Genomic DNA, 21972 nt, shown 5'->3' with positions numbered 1-21972 from the left:
CCTACTGCCTGGAAGTATGCCAGGGGCTTCCAGAGGAGCTGGGCAAATATCTCCATGTTGGATAGTTTTAGATAGGTTAAGAAAGCCTTGTTCCACAGTTGAAGAAGCAGACAGTCAAACACTCAACTGGGACTTCAAAGCTATACGGGCTCCAGGGACCCTCCTTGGGTACTTGTGTTAGGGAAGAGGCATTCATTCAGTGACATCACCTTGTCACCTGAGGAAAACTATGATTGCTTTAATATAACGAGAGGCCAAGAGCCTAAGGAAGACCCTCATTAACATGGATCCGGGCTATTCCACCAGGATATCAGAATCATTTGAATTGTAGGATTTCCTTTGGGGAAACCACATGGGGGTAGATTGATGACAGACATCTGGATACATGTGTCTGTCTGTGTCTTGCCCCTCCTCTTGGGTTTCAGTCTTCCAAGTGTGTTTACAGGTAAGCATGTGGCCAGGCGGCCGGACGGTCCCACCACCAGTGACAACTCCTGGGACCTACATTCCTGCAGTTCATCCAGGATTTCGCCCCATGGGCGGGTTCGAGCTGGACACAGAGACTGGCACAAACGTGGTTTCCTCTTCTGCTTTTAAGAACTGCTTCCGACGATAATGAGGGAATCAAAAAGTGTCTGGTTGGGAAAGTAAATAGATACGAGGCAAATAAATAAAAATGTCCAGAAGCAACTACACAGAGGAAGTGACATTTTTCTCTAAGTCACTTTTCTGATGGACCGCAGGCCTGCTCCGGCGCGGGTGCCGTGGGAAGGCTTCCGGGAGAGGGGGCGGTGGCCAAGCCCCAGGGCGTCCTGATAAGAAAATAAAACAAAAAGGGGATGGACAGACCACCCGCCGGTCCTTCGAGGCCGGATTGCTGCTGTTCTCGCCTCTCCTGTCTTCCTATTCGCTCCCGGGCGCGCAGGGTCGGAGCCGGGCCTCCCCTCCCCTTGGCGCCCGGCACGGCCCGGCCCGGCCCCGCGCAGGGTCCTCCGGGCCGGGCGGCGCCCGCGTTTGAGCCTCGAGCCAGTCCCGGCGCCGCCCGAGCCGGGCCGCCGTGCGCGCCCAGGTGGGTCCCGGGCGGCGGGCGCGCGGGCCTGGGCGGCCCCGGCGGCGTCACTGGGCGGAGCGGAGGAGGACGAGGAGGAGGAGGAAGGGCGCGCGGCGGGCGCAGCCGGGAGGGGCGGGGGCGCCGCGGCGGGAGCGAGGCCGGAGCCGAGCGGGCCGGCGGGCGCGGGGCTCGGCGGCTGGGGTCGGCCGGGCCCGCGGGGTCCGCCCGGGCCGGAGCGTCGGCCGAGCGGCGGGAGGAGCGAGCGGCGCAGACAAAGAGCGGCGCCTGGGCGGGCGCAGGGCGGCCGCCGCCCGGGACCCGCGCCGCTGCCCCGGCCTCGGCGGGCGGCACGCGAGGTAAGCGGGGGGCGGGGGCTGGGGCCCGGGGGTCGGGGCCCGGGGGCTGTGGCCGGGGCGGAGGCCGCCAACTTGGGCGGCTCGCGGAGTTGCGGGGCAGCCGGGGCGGGGCGCGCCGGGGCCGGGGCCGGAGCCGGGGCTGGGGGCCGGGTCCCTTGCGCGGCCTGGCCTCGCGGCTGCTGGCACCTCCGGCTCGCCCCCTCCCCGGGTCCGGCGGGCGGGGCAGGCCTGCGCGGTGGTCCCGGAGCGGGGAGCGGGGACCGGGAGGCCGGGAGCGCCGCCGGTAAGGACCGCGTGGATCGCCGGCCCCGCGCAGGCAGGACCGGGAGGCGAGCGCGGCCCGCACAACTTCTGGGATCGGGACTGTTGGCGACCCCGCGCGGAGCCGCTGTCACTTGGCGTCCGGGAGGCTTCCCGCGGCCCGGGGCGCTTCGTGCCGGGCTCCGCGTCCGGCCGGGAATCGCCGGCCCCGGAAACAAAGTTTCTCACGATCGTGCTGCCCTGGTAGCTTATTCTGGGCGATCGAACCACCCAGCGGTTCTGGAAGAATTCGGTGTGTGATTGTAGGCGTCGACGGTAACTCCCTCGTGAGCGCATTCGGCGTGGAGCGAGTGGGGGGCGTGATTGCAAAGCGCTTTCGTCTGTGGACCGTGGCGGTCGCCCTGAAAGGGCTGCGCGCGTGCCGGGGCTCTGGGCTCACTGGCAGCTCGTCCGCGTGGGGACAAAGCGGGAGCCGGCGCGGGGCGGCCTCTGGCACTCAGGCCAGGTCGGGCCCCCTGTGCTTGCCTTTGTTTATTTTGCCAACAGGTTTGGGGCTGAGCCTGGCAAGTTTGGGTCTGAGCAGGGGATGAGCAGGCCTCAGCGCTGGGCCCGCGCAGGCCCACTCCTGCCCTTGACCCCGAAGAAAGTGAACCCCAGAGAGGCTACGGGGTGTGGCCTGGGGGTGGGGAACCCAAAGGTATGGGAGTCCCCGCCTGGTCCCTGCCCGACTTCCTCCTCGGCGAAGCCGAAGGGATTTGGCAGGAATGAGAGTAATTTGGGGCGTGTTTTGTCCCTCTGCATCAGGTATCGTTAGCAACAGGGCTTTTCAAGGCTGAAAGCGACTGAAAATGAAATCAATCTGGGTGCTTTGAGTTGTCACAGCAGACCTCAACTTTGTTTCCACACACTACGCTTAATTCATTTACCGGTGTCCCCAGATATTATTAAACTGGTAAATTAATAACAGGCATCGAGCCTGGGCCAAGGGTTTAGTAAATAGGAGGGCTGTCGTGAACAGGAGGAGATGAAGTGGGTTCAATTGGGAGACTGAGCTGTCCATGTAGGTTTTTAGATGGTGGGAACAGGGATTTCCCCAGACGTGGGTGTTAACCATGATTCTGAAGCATTGACCCGAGGGGAAATCCTACATTGATGTTTCTCCTCTCCAGGTTGATTAGATGTAGTATTGATTGATGGAGAAGGCAATGGCAACCCACTCCAGTACTCTTGCCTGGAGAATCCCAGGGACAGAGGAGCCTGGTGGGCTGCTGTTTATGGGGTCGCACAGGGTCGGACACAACTGGAGCGACTTAGCAGCAGCAGTATTAATTGAAGAAAGTGGCCAGATCTTAGTGGTCCTCTGGCTGCAGCTAGCTGAGGCTGAAATTGGAAACTTAAAGCAGTGGTAAGCTGGTGGTAACAAAGAGGTCTCATCTGGGCTCCAAGCTTCTCAGCTGCTCCCTAGACACGCCGCGGGATTGGTCCTGGAACATGGGATGAAGTTGGGTTGTGAATTGCGTCCAGAGAATAGGCTGACCCAGCACCTTCTCTCCCCACTTAAGGTGGGGCCCGATTAAGGTGATTTCAAGTAGCTGTGCTCACTTGCCAGGCTTTGAGGTTTTCTTTATCACATGCCCTGCACTTCAGGTCTCTCCATCCCTCATCTCTTGGAAGCTGTGATGTTTCCCAGCCTCTGTTGTTTGCATCAGGCGATGACTGAGATTTTCCAGCAAATGCATCATATGTACACAGTATTTGAGAAGTGCACTATTATCCATGTTAAACATACCCAAAATCTTTCTTGTGTGTATACATACTGAATAACTTTTCTTTTTTAAATTTATTTTTCATTGCTCTGAGTCTCTGTTGCCACCCACTGCTTCCTCTTGTTGCGGAGCATGGGCTCTCGGCACACAGGCTTCAGTAGTTATGTATGTGGGCTCAGTAGTTGCCGCTCCTGGGCTGTAGAGCGCAGGCCCAGTAGTTGTGGCCCGTGGGCTTAGTTCTCCACGGCATGTAGGATCTTCCTGAACCAGGGATCAAACCTGTGTCTCCTACATTGGCAGGCAGACTCTTCACCTCTGAGCCACCAGGGAAGCCCTGGATTACTTTTTAAAATATCCTAAAGTCTTCTCGATCGTCTGCCATGACCAGATCCTCTTCCTTAGTCACTTAAGTTGCCCCAACTGGACGAGGCTGTGTTACACAATTCTCCAGGATGTGCTTGCTTGTGACTACCCAGCATGGCCAACAATGTGAACCGGGGGCAAGGGCCACACCTGTTTGTCCCTCACGAAGAATGGAACTGAAGGCTGCTCCCTAGAACTGCATGGCAGGGCAGTGGACCATGTTTGGAAATCTAGTAAGATGACTTTTCAAAAATGGACAGGAAACTCCCCACAGCTCAACCCCAAGGCTTACGAAATTAGTTTTCCCATCCAGATGAGTGGCAAATGGCACTTCCAAATGGTTTCTCTTTCCTCAAATGAGTGATGGAAACCCCATGTTTTCAGAGACTCAAAGTGATACTGCGATGATACTGTTAAATGCTTGAGTTAAGGCAGCTTAGAAGGAGGTCAGGACAGCCTTTTAACAGTTTTAAAAGTATGCAGCCAAAGTAAAAATAGTTTATTTCTTTAGACCATTTTAGTGGCACTGTTTTGAAAATTAGACTGTTTTCTTCTCCTGCATTTCCCTTTGAATGGATCTCAAAGTATGTCAGTTTCTGAAGGTGTAATCGACATTTGTCAATTATAACTGCTTCTTTCTCCCTGCCCTAACAACACACACACACACATTTGTCATGGTCGGCCCTGTGGATTCTTTGTGTTCTTTCCAGAAAATACTGACTGAGCACGTGTATGTTGAATTCTGAGTCTGTCAGTCAGTCACTAAGTCTCTAGGTTCATAAGGTTTTGTTCCCAGTGCATCCAGGTCCAGACAATGGGAGGATTTGGTCTGGTGGCCTCTCTATTTGCGAAGTTCTCTGTCCAATGAATCATTTATAGTCCTGAACCTAAAACTAAAAAAAAAAAAGAGAGAAAAGGCAAGATGAAAAACAAACCCAACTGCATAACCCCCTGGTGGGATGACTGAATATTTAACTTTTCAATAGAGTGTCTGTGCATATTAACCTAAACTGGAAACTCTGGGCAGAGCATTTGTTATCCTGACAGGGAAAGCTGGTCATTTAGTGTCCTTTTACTTCTTTTTATACCATTTGTGTTTTTAAATGTTTTTAAGAAAAGAAGCTTCAAGTGCACTCAGAAGGGAAATACTGCAGTTTCTCTTTTTGAAGCAGTTTTGGAAAGTGGGATATTTTGCTGGTTGGTGGTTAATGTAGATCTGAAATGCCAAAGTTGGATAAAAATAATAGATGTGCATGTTCCAATGATACTACAGTTTACCAATTACTTTCCCATTCACCATCATATTTAGTATTAAAAGAATGTGGCGACCTGGGCTCTGGCCTTGACGTCAGTGTGAGGACCCCAGAGCCCAGGGACAGTGGCAGGGTGACAGAGTCCCCTGCCCTGCTCAGGAGGAGGAGGTAACCCCAAAAGGTGCTGGGTGAGGTGGTCCTGGGGAGGCTGTGGATCTGCCGGCAGGTTCCAGTGGGGCCAAGCGTGTGGCCCCTGCCTGGCCTGCTGGTGGGACTAGGGTCAGTAGATGACCTCCTGTTCTGGTTTCAGTGTCTGAGCCTCTTTGGTCTGGATGGTTTCTGTGGGTTGAAGGGCGCTTGTCCCGGTTTAGCATATGCATGTCCACTCAGACTCTCCTCACAAATCCACAGACTGAGCATCAAAAGGAAGCTGATTTCTTGCCTTTCTGGAGGCTGCAAAGTGATCATCAAGTTGCGGGCAGACTAGGTTCTCAGTGAGGCTCTCTTCCAGGCTCCGCCGGCCGCCTTCACTCTGTGTCCTCAGGTGCCTGGTGTGTTTGCCCCTCTTCCTAGGAGGTCACTGGTCCTCTTGGGTTAGGGCCCCACCCTTCTGACCTTGTTGAACTTGAGTTGCTGCAGAAGTTCTGTCTCCAGATGAGTCACTTGGGTGGCAAGGGCTTCAACACTTGAGTACAGGGACAGTTCTGTCCACAACAGTCACTCTTCAAAACCAGGCTGATGCTTTTAGGGCATCTCATGGCTTCTGTCTCCCAAGTGCTTGCAGACACCACTGGGGCAGGAGGGGAGGGGTGACAGCTCAGTCCCTCACAGACCCTCATACAGCTGTGGTAGGTGGGTGCTGGGACCAGATGCTTCAGGTCTTGAGGAGAGAAGACAGCCCTGACTGATGCCCTTTGTGGACATTTCCCCTTAGCCCATGTTGGCTCAGCTGCAGCATGGTTTTGGGACCAGCATCAGCATCATAGGAGCTATATGCAAGTGTGGAATTTTGTGTGGAGACAGAGGCGTTTCCTGTGGATGGAACCCACGGCTGGGAGCATCACTGGGACTGCCCTCTGACTGTGGGTCCACTGGGAGCCAGGCAGGTGCAGGTGGGTTTAGTAATGTCCACCCCGGTCACATGTGTGTTTCTGGCCAGGGCCAGCATGAGCTGTTCCAGGTTGTCACCTGTGTGACCGCAACCGCAAACCTGTCCATTCATGACTCATTTGGTCATTCAAGTGAATCATGCTACTTCTCCCTGCTCATTTCCACCGGAAACTCTGAACATCTAGGCTGTGAGTACTACCTCCTGACCTGCTGGCCTTTGGGTTAATATCCCAGCATTGCCTCACTGCGTCATTCTGAATTCTCCCTCACCTCCCAGATCCCATATCTTATCAGTTTTACCTCTGAGGAGCTCTTCCATCTGAGCCTGAGGTACTTACTCCTCTCTCACTGGCGCTGGCAGACCCCTCTGTTATTACCACACTCGCCTGGTCACTGCGCCCTGGCACCCAAACCTGGCCATGGTCCCAGCGTTATTTCTCCATTGCCCTGAAGTCAGTGTCACTGGTGCCCAGCATGGGCCTGCACCATGGGCTCCTCCCTGCTCCCCCAGCCTCTGCGTACACCTCCCACCCCTGTACACACTAAGTGAAAACCTGCTAGTTGTGATAGCAGAATACCAGCATTTATCGTCAGCTTATTTTTAAAGACATGTGTACTTCGGGGCTGATTCATTGCTGCCCTTGTAATAACAGCCTCGTGACACACAGCAGCTTTGTACCCCAAAACTATGCTGGACCCTTAAGGAAGGAGGAGAAGCTGGTGCCAAAAATGCTATGTCTTTTTTAACATAGGATATTTCCTGCAAACACCCCTTGAAGAAATCAATTGTTAAGAGCAGTGCTGTCCCCTTCAAATATACACATGTGAGTCATAGATGGGATTTCAAATGTCTGGTAGCCACATTGGACTCCCCAGGTGGCTCAGTAGGAAAGAATCCGCCTGCCAGTACAGGAGACGGGTTGGATCCCTGGGTTGGGCAGATCCCCTGGAGAAGGAAATGGCAATCCACTCCAGTATTCTTGCCTAGAGAATCCCATGGACAGAGGAGCCTGGGACAGTCCACGGGATCACAAAGAGTGGGACATGAAAAAGTGCATAAACAACAACAGCAGTAACCACATTAAAGATTTAAGAAACAAGCAAAATTAATTTTCACAATGTATTCTTTTACCCAGTAGAGCCACAGTACTTTTATTCCCAGTGTTCAACGTAAAACCCTCTTAATGAGATGATGCACATTCTTCTGTTCATGTGCAGCCTGTGAAAGCCTGTGTGCATTCTTCATCCGTGGCATGCCTCTTCCCTCCCCACACTGGGGTGTTCATTGGCCCCTTGAGGCTGGTGACTCTATGTGGGAGAGCACAGGTCTGTACACTTTCATGATTCAAGCTTCATTTAGTCTGTGTTTTCCTAAGTTGAGATAGCTAAGAAGACGTGGTGAGAGCAACCTGGAATCATAATCATGGTAATTATTATTCTTTAGCGGAAAGGTGTAATCTCTGTCGTGCTAAGGTAGACTGTAATATTCCATGTACTCATGCAAGTTTAGAATACTAGAACCTGATTTGCTTACCTATAATCAGAATGCTTGTATATTTTACAAACGTTTTAAAATGTATTTTGACCTCTAGAGGTTAAATTACCAATGTGAAATAACTGTTTTGGGGTGATAGTTTTCAATGTACTTCTGATATATGTTAAGTACTTAATTTCTAAGGACAGAATCTAAAGCCATGGTTTTTTAAAATATTTATTTATGTGTTTATTTTTGGCTGTCCTGGGTCTATGTTGGTTCTCCAGCTTTCTCTGTCTTTGGTGCAAGGGTTTCTCATTGCGGCAGCTTCTCTAGTTGCAAAGCATGGGCTCTCGGGCTCTTGGACTTAGTAGCTGCAGTGCATGGGCTCAGTAATTGCAGCTCTTGGGCTCTAGAGCACAGGCTCAGTAGTTGTGGCTTAGTTGTTCCGAGGCATGTGGGATCTTCCCGGACCAGAGATCGAACCCATGTCTCCTGCATTGGCAGGTGGACTCTTCACCACTGAGCCACCAGGGACATCCTAAAATCACAGTACTTTAGGGATCATTGGCTTCTTCCCCAACACACACACATCACACACATTGTAGTGATGGCAGTAACCATGTTACATGCAATATTAGCTCATTCATTGCTCACAGAAGTTGAGTGTGGTTGCTTGCTGTGTTTCTCTTCAGAGATGAGAGTAGAGAGACCTAGCAGGTTAGGCTACATAAGGTCCCAGAGCTGGTCAGCAGATCTGGAATTCAAACACACCCTGTCTGACTGCTGAGGCTCCGCTTTTATCCCCTAAGCCAGGCCACCATCTCTTCATTAAAAGAAAGAACATAAACAGAGCTGTAAACTTTTATGATAGTGTAGGATTGGAGAAACATAATGGAGAATCACAGCAGTGGGTGGAACTTGGGTGTCACTCATTCTGGACCTCTTATCAGCCCTGGACTCTGGAAGGACATACGAGCAACCTCGGCTGCTCCAGTGGTCCTGGTGGGTGTGCTCTGGAGGTGGTGCAGTGGTGAGCTTTCCCAGCCTTGCTGCTCCTCTCCCAGCCTGCCTCCTGAGCACCACAGGCCAGGGAGCCCCAGATGGACCCAGCTCAGAGCTGGGTCTCAGCAGTTCCACCACACCCCCCCACCCCCCACCTCAGAAAGCTTCCAACTCAGATGGCTGGACCCACCCCCCAGAGTGTCTTTGGGGGTGCCTGAGAATTTGCTTTTCTCATGAGTTCTCAGGTGCTCTGGAGTTTTAGAAGACTGCTATTCCAAGGTCTTGGTAGGAACCTTGACATTGACTGCCATCCTAGGCGAGGCTTGTAGTACCAGGCCATCCTAAACTTCCCCTTCTGTTATCAGAAGACCCTTGTGGCCCTCTGTGCTGGGCAGCCTCCCCTCGGGGCAGATGGAACTGAGGTATAACTGAGAGTCTGGTTCTGTGTGTGTTGGAAAGGCCGTCGTCTCCAATGGGCTGTAAGGCAGGCAGGCGCTCTTAATTCACAGGCTTAGATTTGCTGTCCAGCTGCTGCTCCTGTGGCATGTTCCAGGAGGAGTAGCAGCAAAGATTTATTTACTTAAACAAGCTTAATAATTCTCCCAGCTGTGGTGGGGGCGACCAGCTGGGGAGGAACCTTCCAAGAGGGAGAGATGGGCGTGAGATGCTTAGTAAGGCACCAGTGGCTGACTCCTTGGACAAGCCCTTCAGCATCTGCATCCATCTTCCTTAAAGGATGTGCCTTAGTTTTGTAAGCCTGTGAGTTTTGGCTGAGCATTTAAGGATGTCTGCAAGTCAACAGGTATTTTAATGATGTTACTTGTGGGTCTGGCTGAAGAAGAAAAGAACAGTTCTCCATCCCTTTTTCCAGCTGGGTTTGTTTTTGTTGTTGTTAGGCTGTTTTTTTTTTTAAAGAATTAATACAAGAGTTCAATAAGGTCACTGGATACAGACCTAAGTTATACAAATCAATAGCCTATCAGTTATGTAACTAATTATAAAATATGATAGATGAAAAGTATTCATTTTCATTAGAAACATGTTTCTAATAAAATATATATTATGCTTCATTAGAATACCAGCTGTATTCATTTTGAGGACAGTCCCTTTAAAAACTCACGTCCCTGTTTTCAAATCTGTGTGTGTTGGGGGCGGGGGCACCCCGGATTGGTGATGAAGAGCTCTCTTGTTGCTCTGAGTGATGGGAATCGGCTCGGAGACATGGGTGTTAAAAACCACAAGCTGCTTGAGTATTTTTAAGAGACCAAAAAATACCAAGGGATTCAGGGAGTTACTTTAGAAACAACTTCTGGACATTGGATCTAGGTGAATAGTGAGTTTTCATCAAACTGCTTTTTTTAAAGGAACATATTTAGGAACAGAATCTAGCAAGACAGGTATAAGAAGACTTTTCCATTCTTTCGATTCTTCTCTGTGTATTTTAGGTTTGTGTATGACTTCCCCACCCTGACTTCAGTCATCTGCCTTCCTTACCTGCACTCAGATGGTTTTTCTTTAGGAGTACAGCTACCGCCTTCCATGGACCAGCCTGGCTTGTACGCACAAGTCTCTTCCCTTTATTAAGCCATCTCTGCTGCTTCATTTCCCTTCTTAGAGTCTCCTTCATAGGTCTGTTTCTTGTGGTTCAGGAGATAAGACTCAGAAGTGACTATAGAGAAATTATCCTCTTTAAAAAAAAAAAGAAGTAGGGGGAGGACAGCAGACCCTCTGCGGCTGTCATTGTCATGCTGAGGGGGGCCGTCGTGGAACTGAGGCTCTGTTGGGGATCCCAGGTGAGGCTTCTGGTGTTTAATTGTCGCTGCTTGAACTCGTCTGTGCCTTGCACCCCCAAGCTCAGGGATGAGTGGGAGGGAGAGGAGGGAAGGGTGCCCCGCTTTCTGGAGGAAGGAGATCCTCTTTTTCTTCACGTCTCAGATCAGAGAGGGTTGTTATCATCAAGAGCAGAAAATGTTTTCAACATAGTGCATCTTTCCATAGTGCAACATAGTGCAGATTCCCATCTGTGTTTGGATTTTCCTAGCTGTTAGGTTTAGATTGAGAAATAAGTGATTCACTTTTGCAAATACGAAATAAAAATACCTTCTCAAATGTTGATATTAAAAAAAGAAACTTGAGACCTGACCCACTACTCTTGTATATAAATTAGTGGTTCTCAGCTGGGGGTGGTTCTGCCCTTCTGGACAATTGGCAGTGTCTGGGGACATTTTCCAGTTGTCCAGACTTGCGAGTGGTCCTGGTGTCCAGTGGGTTAAGGCCAGGGATACTGGCCCATCTTGGCAATGCACCTTACAGTCCCAACTTCAAAAGGTTAACTGCCCAAAGATGTCAGTATTTCAGCAGTCTTATTTTAAGTGACTACTGCTGTACTTGGCTTAAACCTTTTAGTTAATGGCCCATGTATTCTTTCATACAGTTGCCCTCTTGGAGATCATCCCCATCCCGCCATCTCCAGAATTTTTATAAACATGAAAAATAATGCTTGTTTAGAAAGCTGAAGGCAAAAGGAGAAGGGGTGGCAGAAGAAGAGATGGATAGATAGCATCATTGACTCAACAGACATGAATTTGAGCAAATGCTGGGAGATAATAAAGGACAGGGAAGCCTGGCGTGCTGCAGTTTATGGGATCGCAAAGAGTCAGACACAACTTAGCAATTGAACAACAACAACAGAAAGCTGAAAAGTGTTTATGCATTTCTGCAGTTAAATAGAAAAAGGAGAAACTTTAATTGACATATCATGGTTTATCTGTTGGTGGAAAAGTAGGGCGTGCATTGTTTTTTAAATGTTCTACTTCCATTTGGACCATAGAAATATGAAATGCTGATTTTGTAGGACACATTAGGAAATCTAGCTGAACTGTGGTGACAACTGATTCTCCTTAGAATATCCACTAACAGGAAAGTAATGGGGTCCCTTATCGATTGCTTGTAGTAAGTAATTGATTTTCAGAGTTTGGTTTGGTGAAATATATCTATTTACTTAGGCTCAGCATCCTTAAAATTGGTGATGGTCTGTAGAAAAAAAATTCTTTTGTTATTACTAAAGTTTATTAGGTTCTAGGTTCAGCTTAGAACGAGTCACATCTGTTAGCTTTTGAGTGCTTTATTTCCTTTTTTGTAAGGTCTAAAATAAACTCTTCAGGGGAGAGAGAATGAAAATATCACAAATTAGACGTTATCCAGGGAAAAGGAAGGGGAAAATGATAATTTGGCTGTTAGTTTCTGAGTCTCAGGGTCTGGCTCAGGGCAGAGCTGCTTGTTAACTGCCTGGTCTGGACTGTGATATTCTGTGTACATTTTCTTTTTTTTCCCTTATGAGCAGGTCCTGACTTGAGAAAGTCAGAGAAGCCTAGATATCCAGAGGGCAGCCAGTTAGAAGTTTTCTTGGCTTAATCTTGATCTGTTTTCTGTAAATCATTTCCTGTTGCCTTGCTCTTCCTTTTTACTTGGTCGCCTCTTATCTGCTGTCTTCCTGTTCTGTTACCAGGATAAACACAGAATCAGCACTCAGGGCGTTTTTGAACTTTTATTGGTGGAGGTGGTTAAAAGTACAATCAGTCTTTTCTGTCCTTAGCCTCCTATCCTTGAGGGCACCGAGAAAGACCTCTGAGTGAGTCGTAGTAACTCTTTGGAAAGACCTCTTAGACAGTCATAGTAATGAGTCTTTGGACAAGCTTGGAAATTTTGCAGTGGTGTGCTGGCTGGGTAACACTGTGTGTATCTAATTGTTGTGTGTCATTGTGTCATTCAGTTCTGACACTGGTGGAGGGAATAAGTGTTGTCACTTGGCCACTGGAGAGGGGAAGGTGAGGGGCACCGGGCACGGGGCCCGCAGGAGTCCTGCTGTCAGGTGATGCCCCAGCTCTAGAACTACAGATGCAGGACTTTTGTAGGGCTTTGCATTTACAGTATTGAAATCCCCTCCTTCCTCACAATAAACCATTTGCCTAAAAGCAGTAACTTCTTGACTTTTAATTACAACAGTGTGTGCCAAGTCACTTTAGTGGTATCCAACTCTATGGACTGTAGCCCACCAGGCTTCTCTGTCCTTGGGATTCTCCAGACAAGAATACTGGAGTGGGTTGCCATGCCCTCCTCCAGGGGATCTTCCCAACCCAGGGATCGAACCTGTGTCTCCTCGGTCTCCTGCTTTGGCAGTCAGGTTCTTTACCACTAGCGCTACCTGGGAAGCCCAATTATAACAGGGGCTGGATTAAAACAGCATCATTCTGAACTTCATAAATAGCTGGTCTAACTGTAAACTTGAAAGGTCTGGCTTCCTGTGAGCAGTAGAGGTATGCATGCTCTTTCCCACCTGCTAGTAGTTTTATTTTTTTTAAATTTATTTGGCTGCATCGGGTCTCAGTTGTGGGACGCAGGATCTTTCGTTGTGGTGCACAGACCCTAGCTGTGGTGCTGCATGGGTTTAGGTACCCCTCGGCCTGTGGGATCTTAGTTCCTTCACCAGGGATTGAACCCCTGTCCCCTAGAATACTCCAATACTTAACCACTGGACCATCAGGGAAGCTGCCCCGCCCCCGTCACACACACGGCTAGTTTGTCCAAGGTGCACAGCTCATTTCTAACTCCTCTGCACCTCTCTTTTGTGTTCTGGGAAGCAGAGGCTTAGTTCTGATGGTTTTTTTTGTGTGTGTGTGCCTCTGCATACCCTGTTTAGGAATTGCAACTGTGCAGTTCCTTTTTCAAGAAGGGTCTTCAGAGCAGCCAGCCTGCATGGTAAATTGAAGATGCTGTTCCCTTTTTGTGAATCTGGCTGGAGGACCGCGCGTGTTGAGGACAAAGCTGCCTTCTCCCTCCTGATCTGACTCACAGATCAGATTACCCCCTAGTTAGCTGTCACTAAGTTGTTGAGTGGCGGCAGAGAGGAGCTGTGGCAGGAGCTACAGAAACACACAGGGGGACCAGACAGACCTGCCCTCAGGGAGCTTGTCAGCCAGCCCGGGTAACTTTACACTTTCATGATTGACACTCATTTCAGTTAACACGTATCCAAGATGAGTGTCGGTGCCTCTATGTGGGGTTCTGTGGGAGGTGCAAGGAAGACCCATGCAAAGTCCCCAGGCCAGTTAGAATTCATTTCAGATACCCCAGGGAGGGACTTTCCTGGTGGTCCAGTGGTTAAGGCTCCATGCTTTCACTGCAAGGGCTGTGGGTTCAGTCAACGGTGGGGTAACTAAGACCTCACATGTCTCAAAGCACAGCAGAAAAATTAAAAAAAAAAATTTTTTTTAAATAAAAAATCAAATATTTCAGGGGGAGAGAGACAGCCCTGAGACCATAGGGTGTCTGCTGAGCAGGGATTGTTTCACTTGCTGGTGGTAAAGCTCTGTGGTTGCTGTAGCTGGTCGGCACCTGTCCTCCACCGACCACCCCCCTCCATCCACCCTTCCCAGGATAGTGCTGCCATCCAGAGTCTGCTTGAGGCCGTACTATCAGTTTACTTAGGATAAACAGATGGTTTTGGAGTCAACTAGTTCATAATTTGCAGGTTATATAAACTCTGCTTACATGTGATTTATTTGCTGAAGACTTTTTATCTAAAAAAATAGCAAAACTACTTATTGCTGCTTTTAGTGGAATGCTGGGGTCAGGAAGCCTACTAATACTTCTAATTCCCTTTTTTAAGTTGATAATGTTGTAAATGCAATATGCCATTACATTTTAACCTAGGAAAGATTTATTTAGTCAAATAACTCCTTTGCCTGGATATGTAATGAATACTGTAAGTCAGCCCGGATCAGGCATTTTGCAGGTTTGTTTTTTATCCTGATAGTTTGCTCAAAGTGTTTCTTTAGTTTGTTTCTTTTGAAATGTGAACTGTGTTTTACTTCCTTATAGATGTTGGTTTTTAAAATCTTTTTCAAATGCATTGTTTCTGTTTGTTGAACTCTGCTGCATCTAGTACCAGATTGTTGTGCCCTGTTGACAGTAAGGTGGTAGATCAGTCTCTGTGTGTCTGTTTAGCATCCGGAAATAATTGAATCCTTAGCATTCAAAACAATTCAAGTCATAATTAGTGATTTGTCCTTTTGTTTCACACTGAACCCATTTACAGTTCCTTTCACTTTTGATAATGTGGATTAGTGTAAAATAGTTTTTGTGATATATTGTAATTAATTTGTGATACACTGTAATGGTTAGTGTTTAAATAAACATAATTTGAAGATAAAGAGAATTTAATTTGCAATACACATTTTATGTTGCAATTTTAAAAATTGATTGGAATACATTGATTCCTGGCTCTCAGAGCCCTTAACAGGAGAGAATTTAATGCATGCCCAATAAGTTTTTTTGGGTCTTGTTCAAGGGAGCAAGATCTTTTGTTTATCAGTTTGTGTATTTATTATTTTACACTTTGTAGTCCATTTATTGTTTTATTAATAGAAGTACACACAGGTATTCTCTGAAGAACAACAAGAGTTGTACAAAAATTCAACCATATAATTATTCTATTGTGTTAAGCTAATCAGTGTTTATCTCCTTCTGAGTACAGTTTTTATTAACTTTTCCAAAGTACACTTTGTAATTGTTAAAAGATATTCATGTTATGCTTTGCGTGTATGGATTTATATATAGCATGTGTAGTTGTTGTTTAGTTGCTCAGTCGTGTCTGACTCTTTACAACCCCATGGACTGTAGCCCGCCAGGCTCCTCTGTCCAGGGGATTTTCCAGGCAAGAATACTAGAGTGGGTTGCCATCTCCTTCTCCAATAATATGTACAGTACATGTATATTTAAAAATAAACCTTTAATTTTAGAAAAGACTTAGATTTATAGAAAAATGCCAAAGAGAGTACAGAGTTTCCGCAACCACCATCCCGTCCCCACGGTAAATAGCATCTTCCATTACTCTGGTACGTTGGTTACAACTCGTGAACTGGTACTTTGTTGTTCACCAAAGTCCATACTTTTTTGGATTTTCTTCATTTTTCCTTGATGTCCTCTCATGCCCCAGAATCCCATCCTGGAAACCAAGCTGCTTTTACTTGTGGTGTGTCCTGAGGCTCCCTTGGCTGTGACAGTTTCTAGATTTAACTTGTTCTGATGGCCTTTTCAGTGCTGAGGAGGACCAGTTAGGTGTTTTATGGAATGCTCCTCAGTTGGGGTCTGTCCACTGTTTTTCTCGTGATTGGACTGGGCTATGGGCTATTGCATCCTGTCAGGGTGCATGGTATCATCGAGGCTTATCCCCACTAACCCTGAACCCCAGGCTGAGGTTGTGTCTGCCAGGCTGTCTACTGTGGGTCCTCTGAGGGGTGACCGGGTACTCCCCTGTCTATCCTGAAGTCTTGGGAAGGAAGCCTGATGCCCTCGGAGGTCCGGTGGAGGGAAGTGGGGTCACATCCATGAACCCTGCCCTGGATATGTCAGTCAGGACCAGAGGAGGGAGGTCCTTTGGGGCCAGGTTCATCTGAAATGGTTTTTTCCCCCATGTTATTGTAATAGATATTTTCTTTTCTATTATTAGAGGAAAATTGCTTTACAATGTTGTAGTGGTTTCTGCCATATGACAATATGAACCAGCCATAATTAAACATATATCCGCTCCCTCTTGAGCACCCTCCCTTCCCCCATCCCACCCCTCTAGGTCGCCGCAGAGCACCAGGCTGGGCTCCCTGCACATGTGTAAGAGCAAGTGAGAGCGTGTGTGACAGAATGTATGTGGCCTTTGTCCAATTTGGGCAAATAAAGACCGGCAGATCTTCCTGGTTTTGGCACATGCCCGATCCTTGGTGCTCTGAGACGGACTCTTGGGTCCTTTGGGTCGATCCTGTGCTCGGGCGGACCGCTGATGGGATGGGGGCCTGAGATCATTCTTCCGAGGGAGGAAGCGCTCTGTGGTGATGGCGCTCCCGCCGAGGTCTCAGCCCAGGGAAGGTGTGCTCCCTCTGTGGACTCAGCCTCTGGGGTGGCCCTACCACCGGCCCGGTTGCTCTGGCAGAGCTCCAAGTGTGCGTGCCAGTAGGTGTGGACCTGGGAGCTGGCTTGGGGAGGGCTGATCAGGGGAATAACCTTTCTCTTGGGTACAGAAAAGGTCAGGGTTGAAGGCAGCAGCCTATTTCACTTTCCTGTTTGCCCCTCCCCTGCCCCCTAGTGATGGTATGATTCTGGGGAGGGATGGTGGAAGGCCCCTTGTGGGGAGTCTACTTAACTGTTCTGCCCTCCCTAGAGCTACTCTGGCTAGAGAGAATCACTTACATTTATTCACATAAATATAACCTGTATTGGTGTGTTTTGTTCATTAAAATTGATTGCAAATAAGCATCTACAGTGACCTTTTTGGGTGTTATTTTCTTTAAGCCCATGCCTATGTGTTAAAGTATAATTTACAATTTCCATTTTGACCTGTGGGTTTCTGAAAATTTTTTAAACCCTTTTTCTGAGTTTTTGCTTTGACCGACGTTGTTTCTGTGAGTGTTGGCAGTCTGTGCGCTAAAGAATCATGTCCATGAGCATTCCCACTTTGTTGGAAACATTTAAGGAACTGGCTGGTCTTGGTTTTCTTCCTGGCAAGTCTGCTGGAAGCATCCTTCCTGTGTAAGAGCAGGGGTGCACAAGGTGATCTCTTCCGCTTGGTGGAAGAAGCCTTGCCAGATTCCGGAAGCAGGCAGCAGGTGGGTGGCAGAGCATTAGCCCCAGGGGGCTGGTCCAGCTGCCTCCCACCTCCTGTTACGGCAGCCCAGGGGCCTCTGCTCTGATGGGTCCTGCTGCAGCCCCACCCGAGTCTGAAATCTAGGAATTTGTTGAATCTGATGGCCCCAGTTCACCACATCCTGTGACATTCTGAGTAGTTCTCCAAGTCATTCTTAACCCAGGGGCCCTGCCCAAAGAGAGTGAACTTCAGGAAGCCTATGACCTTGGGGTGAAAAACTCACATTTCTCTCTTCATTGGGTGTTAGCTGAAATTGTGTTTCCTTCCATTGGGATTGTACACGGTACAACCTCAGTTCACGGCCTTCTGAGAAAGAACTGGGGCTTTTCTATCACCTTGTGGTGGGTGCAGACAGGCTGGGATTCAGGCTGCTCTCATCATCCTTTATTACACCGGCCAGACCCTCTGGTCAGTGTATTAATAAAGGAGCACATGTTACTATAAGGGCTTCCCCAATGACTCAGTGGTAAAGAATCTGCCTGCAATGCAGGAAATGCAGGTTCCATCCTGGATTGGGAAAATATCCTGGAGAAGGGAATGACAGTCCACTCCAGTATTCTTGCCTGGAGAGTCCCATGAGCAGAGGAGCCCGGTGGGCCCGACCCTGGGGTTGCAAAGAGTCAGACGCGACTAAGCCCACACGCATGTGTTTCTATGTCTCCAGTTCTTCTTTTAAATAATACTTCAGTAACTGTCTTTTAATACAGTTGCATAAAATGAAAACCATTTCAAAGCATCCTGAGAAGGAGGGCCTGAGCCTCCCCTCCTGATGTGGGACGGGGTGTGTGGCAGGGGGAGGGGCCAGGCTGATGGGTCTTGGGTGCTGTCTTGTCTGATGTTGGAACTGCTGGGACCCAGGCCTTGGGCCAGAGATGGTCCACACGGGCATCGTAGGATGTAATTTAATTTTACTGCCTCAGTCATTCAGTGCATAGCTAGAATCTGCCTGCAATGCAGGAGATGCAGGTTTGATTTCCCCCCCAGTGCATGTCATAAAATCCATTGCCTATAAGAAAAATCCAAAAAATAATTTTAAAATAAAAAGCCTAATCGTTGCTTTTGTAAATTTATTTAAATTGTTATAGTGGGAAGGTATATATCAGTTTATTATCTAAAAAAGCTAAAGTAACTAATGTTGTGAGATTTGTGTTGATTTACTATTCTAGTGTTTGGTTTGAATTGTGGATTTGGGACTTAGGGATTTGTAGTAACTTCTGGTATCAGGAAAATGTCAGTGACTTTTAAAAATCTCTTGCATGAAGGAGTTTGACTTTCTGGTTCTCAGGGGTTACAGCAAAATGGTCCTTGGAGTTTTTGACCTCCTGTTTAGAAGAAACATGTTATAAAATTAGAAATAGTTTGGGAAAAGTTTGGGCTTCCTTGGTGGCTCAGACAGGAAAGAATCTGCCTGCAATGCGGGAGACCTGGGTTCAATCCTGGGTTGGGAAGATCCTCTGAAGAAGGGAATGGCTACTTACTCCAGTATTCTTGCCTGAAGAATTTCATGGACAGAGGATTCTGTAGCTACAGCCCGTGGAGTTGCAAAGAGTGGGACATGACTGTGCAATGAACACTTTAACTTTCATGTTACAAAATTGGAAAGAGTTGGAGCATGGAGCTGTAAATGCCAGCTGCTGGGTGGTGTGGAGGAACCTTCCTCAAGCCTGAACAAGGCAGTGACAACCACTGATATTTACCTAACATTCCATCTGCTGCGTCTGATCTGATCTTCTCTGTGCCCCTGCAGGCTGCCTCATCCCTGTGTAAACAGGGAATTTATCCGAGCGCAGTCCTGGCAGACTCTCTGGAGCATTTTCCTATGTGGGTGTGTTATACTTGAACACGTGTGTGGTGACCCTTGGCGGTGGCTGGCTGGGCATCTTCACTGGGCAGGTGAGTGGGGGGTCAGACACCTGCATCCCTAATGCACCCCCAGGGCTTGGTGGGCTGTGGGCTGCCAGGACCGCATCCCCGAAGGCGCCACCCTGCTGTGCCTCCAGCTCCTGGCTGCCCCTTCCCTGGGAGCTGGATGATCATGGTCAGTTGCTCTGGTCTCCCCAGGGGGATTTGTGACACTGACAGGTAACAATCTGAAAGTGCAGACTGAACACACACATGCTGAGTAAGACCTGACATTCGCAGACTTATCTTTTCTGGTACTCCTCTTTTTTGTGGGATTTCTTTTATTAATCAAGGCAATGTACTATTTTTTTTAAAAATTGTTTTCATTTATTTATTTGGCTGTGCCAGGTCTTAGTTGTGGCACATGGGCTCTTTAGTTGCAGTATATGGGGTCTAGTTCCCTGACCAGGAATTGAACCCAGGCCCCCTGCATTTCTTGGGCTTCAAAATCACTGCAGATGGCGACTGCAGCCATGAAATTGAAAGACACTTGCTCCTTGGAAGGAAAGCTATGGCAAACCTAGATGGTGTATTGAAAATCAGGCATATCACTTTGCTGACAAAGGTTCATTTAGTCATGTACGAATGTACAAATGTAAAAGTTGGACCATAAAGAAAGCTGAGTGCTGAAGAATTGATGCTTTCAAACTGTGGTGCTGGAGAAGACTCTTTAGAGTCCCTTGAACTGTAAGAAGATCAAACCAGTCAACCCTAAAGAAAATCAACCCTGAATATTAATTGGAAGAACAGAAGCTGAAGCCCCAATACTTTGGCCACCTGATGTGAAGAGCCGACTCATTGGAAAAGACCCTGTTGCTGGGAGAGACTGAGGGCAGGAGAGGAGGGTGACAGGGGATGAGACGGTTGGATGATGGCATCATCTACACAATGGACATGAGTTTGAACAAACCTTGGGAGGTAGTGAAAGACAGGGGAGTCTGGTGTGTGCCAGTCCATGGAGTCGCAAGGAATTGGACATGATGAACAACAACAGCAACAAGTGTTAATGATTCTATTGGCTTTATTCACTGATTCATGTGTCAGGCAGCTTTCCATCAGCAGACAGAGAGGAGTCCTGGGGAGCTGGACAGAATGAAGGACTTTATGGGCAGAAGGGAGTAGAGACCAGGAGGTCAATTTGGATAGAGCAAGTTGGTTATTAAGGTCACTTTCCTGTGGGGGACAAACAGCAGGGGTCTGCCAGGCAGGTGACCTCACCAGTGCTGGTCACGTGATCCCTGATGGACTGAGTTCAGACTCTGTTTCTGGGAGAGTGGAAACTGTAGTAAGTCTCTGTTTGGTGATGTGGGGCTTACACTAGGTGATTCCACCTCAGGGCTGTGGCCCTGCTTTTAACAGCATAGAACAGGGGTTGGCAAACTCTGGCCCTGGTGCCAAACCCACTCCCCACCTGGTCTTGTGAGTGTTCATATTAGGACCTGCCTGGGCTTGGCCATTTACACGTGGTCTGTGGTTGTCTTCCTGATTCCAGGCAGGGCTGAGTCATTGCCTTAGAAACTAGCTCCAAAGCCTGAGATATTTATCTGGTCCTTTTCCAGAAAAAGTCCACCCACCCTATGTGCAGGGAGACAGGGAGGTGAGGTGAGATCGGAGGTCTTCCTCTGTCACTTTGCTGGCCGGAGCCCAGAGCTTTTTCCTGTGATAAGAGACAGGGATGCTTGTCACTGGGGGGTGGGGGGGTGGGGTTGGGGTGAAACTGCCCCACAAGCCTGGGTGGTTCCAGCACGTCACCTACAAACACTGAATCTGTATCAGCTCCTTCTCCCTGTGATACCCAGAGCCTCCCGTCCTAGTAGCCACTTTCTTTCTACATGTGAAGATTGGAGATGCCCAGAGGATTCCAGGCCCTGAATTTTCAGAAATGAAGGCATTTAAAAATAGCACCCCACACACATACACACACACACACTCACTCACTAGAACTGTAACATAAGCCGCAAACACATGCTAAATACCTGTGCTTAGTCATGTCCGACTCTTTGCCACCCCATGGACTGTAGCCCACCAGGCTCCTCTGTCCATGGGATTTTCCAGGCAAGAGTACTGGAATGGGTTGCGTTTTCCTCCTCCAGGGGATCTTCCAAATTCAGGAATGGAACTCAGGTTTCTTGCATCTCCTGCATTGGAAAGCGGGTTCTTTATCACTGTGCCACCTGAGAACTCTAAGTTTTTAGTAATCCCATTAAGAAAGCAGAAAGAGATTAATTTTTGTAATGTATTAATTTAGCTAGCACAATATTTCAGCTTATAAAAATGACTAGTGGGATTGGTGATTTTTACATGTGTGTGTGTGTGTGTGTGTGTGTTTCTCTTTCAGTCTTGTCTCTGGGACCTGGTGAGTCCCTAGCACAGGACACTGCAGACAGGCTGCATCTTAGCACTCAGTAGCCATGTGGCCAGAGGCTAGAGAATGGACTGGTCTCAGGTTTTCTGACACCAGCTGTGTGTCATGTAATTTAGTTGAATTCTGATACCAGCTAATAGAGGTTGGTGCTATCAGTTCAGTTCAGTCACTCAGTCGTGTCCGATTCTGTGCAATCCCATGAACTACAGCATGCCAGGCTTCTCTGTCCATCACCAACTCCTGGAGTTGCTCAAATTTATGTCCATCATGTCAGTGATGCGATCCAACCATCTCATCCTCTGTCGTCCCCTTCTCCTCCCACTTTCAATCTTTCCCACCATCAGGTCTTTTCCAGTGAGTCAGTTCTTCGC

The 21972-nt window shown here is 48.4% G+C and overlaps 1 protein-coding gene across 3 annotated transcripts in view; it reads left to right on the top strand.

Moving 5' to 3' along the window:
- Positions 1 to 799: 799 nt before the first annotated feature.
- The window catches only part of NCK2 (NCK adaptor protein 2), a 112423-nt gene continuing 91250 nt past the window's right edge, over positions 800 to 21972 (top strand). Inside the window, exon 1 of one of the 3 annotated variants that reach the window (XM_070479104.1) lies at positions 800 to 1069. The gene's annotated coding sequence lies outside the window, so the exon portion shown is untranslated. Of the gene's footprint in view, positions 1070 to 1177; positions 1408 to 21972 lie in introns of those variants that run through there. The other 2 variants (XM_070479107.1, XM_070479101.1) reach the window with 2 other exon arrangements.

This window comes from Odocoileus virginianus, chromosome 2 (genome assembly GCF_023699985.2).
Source record: "Odocoileus virginianus isolate 20LAN1187 ecotype Illinois chromosome 2, Ovbor_1.2, whole genome shotgun sequence".
Taxonomy (NCBI): domain Eukaryota; kingdom Metazoa; phylum Chordata; class Mammalia; order Artiodactyla; family Cervidae; genus Odocoileus; species Odocoileus virginianus.
Note: the sequence above shows the minus strand (reverse complement) of the source record. Positions and strands in the feature narration are given on the sequence as shown.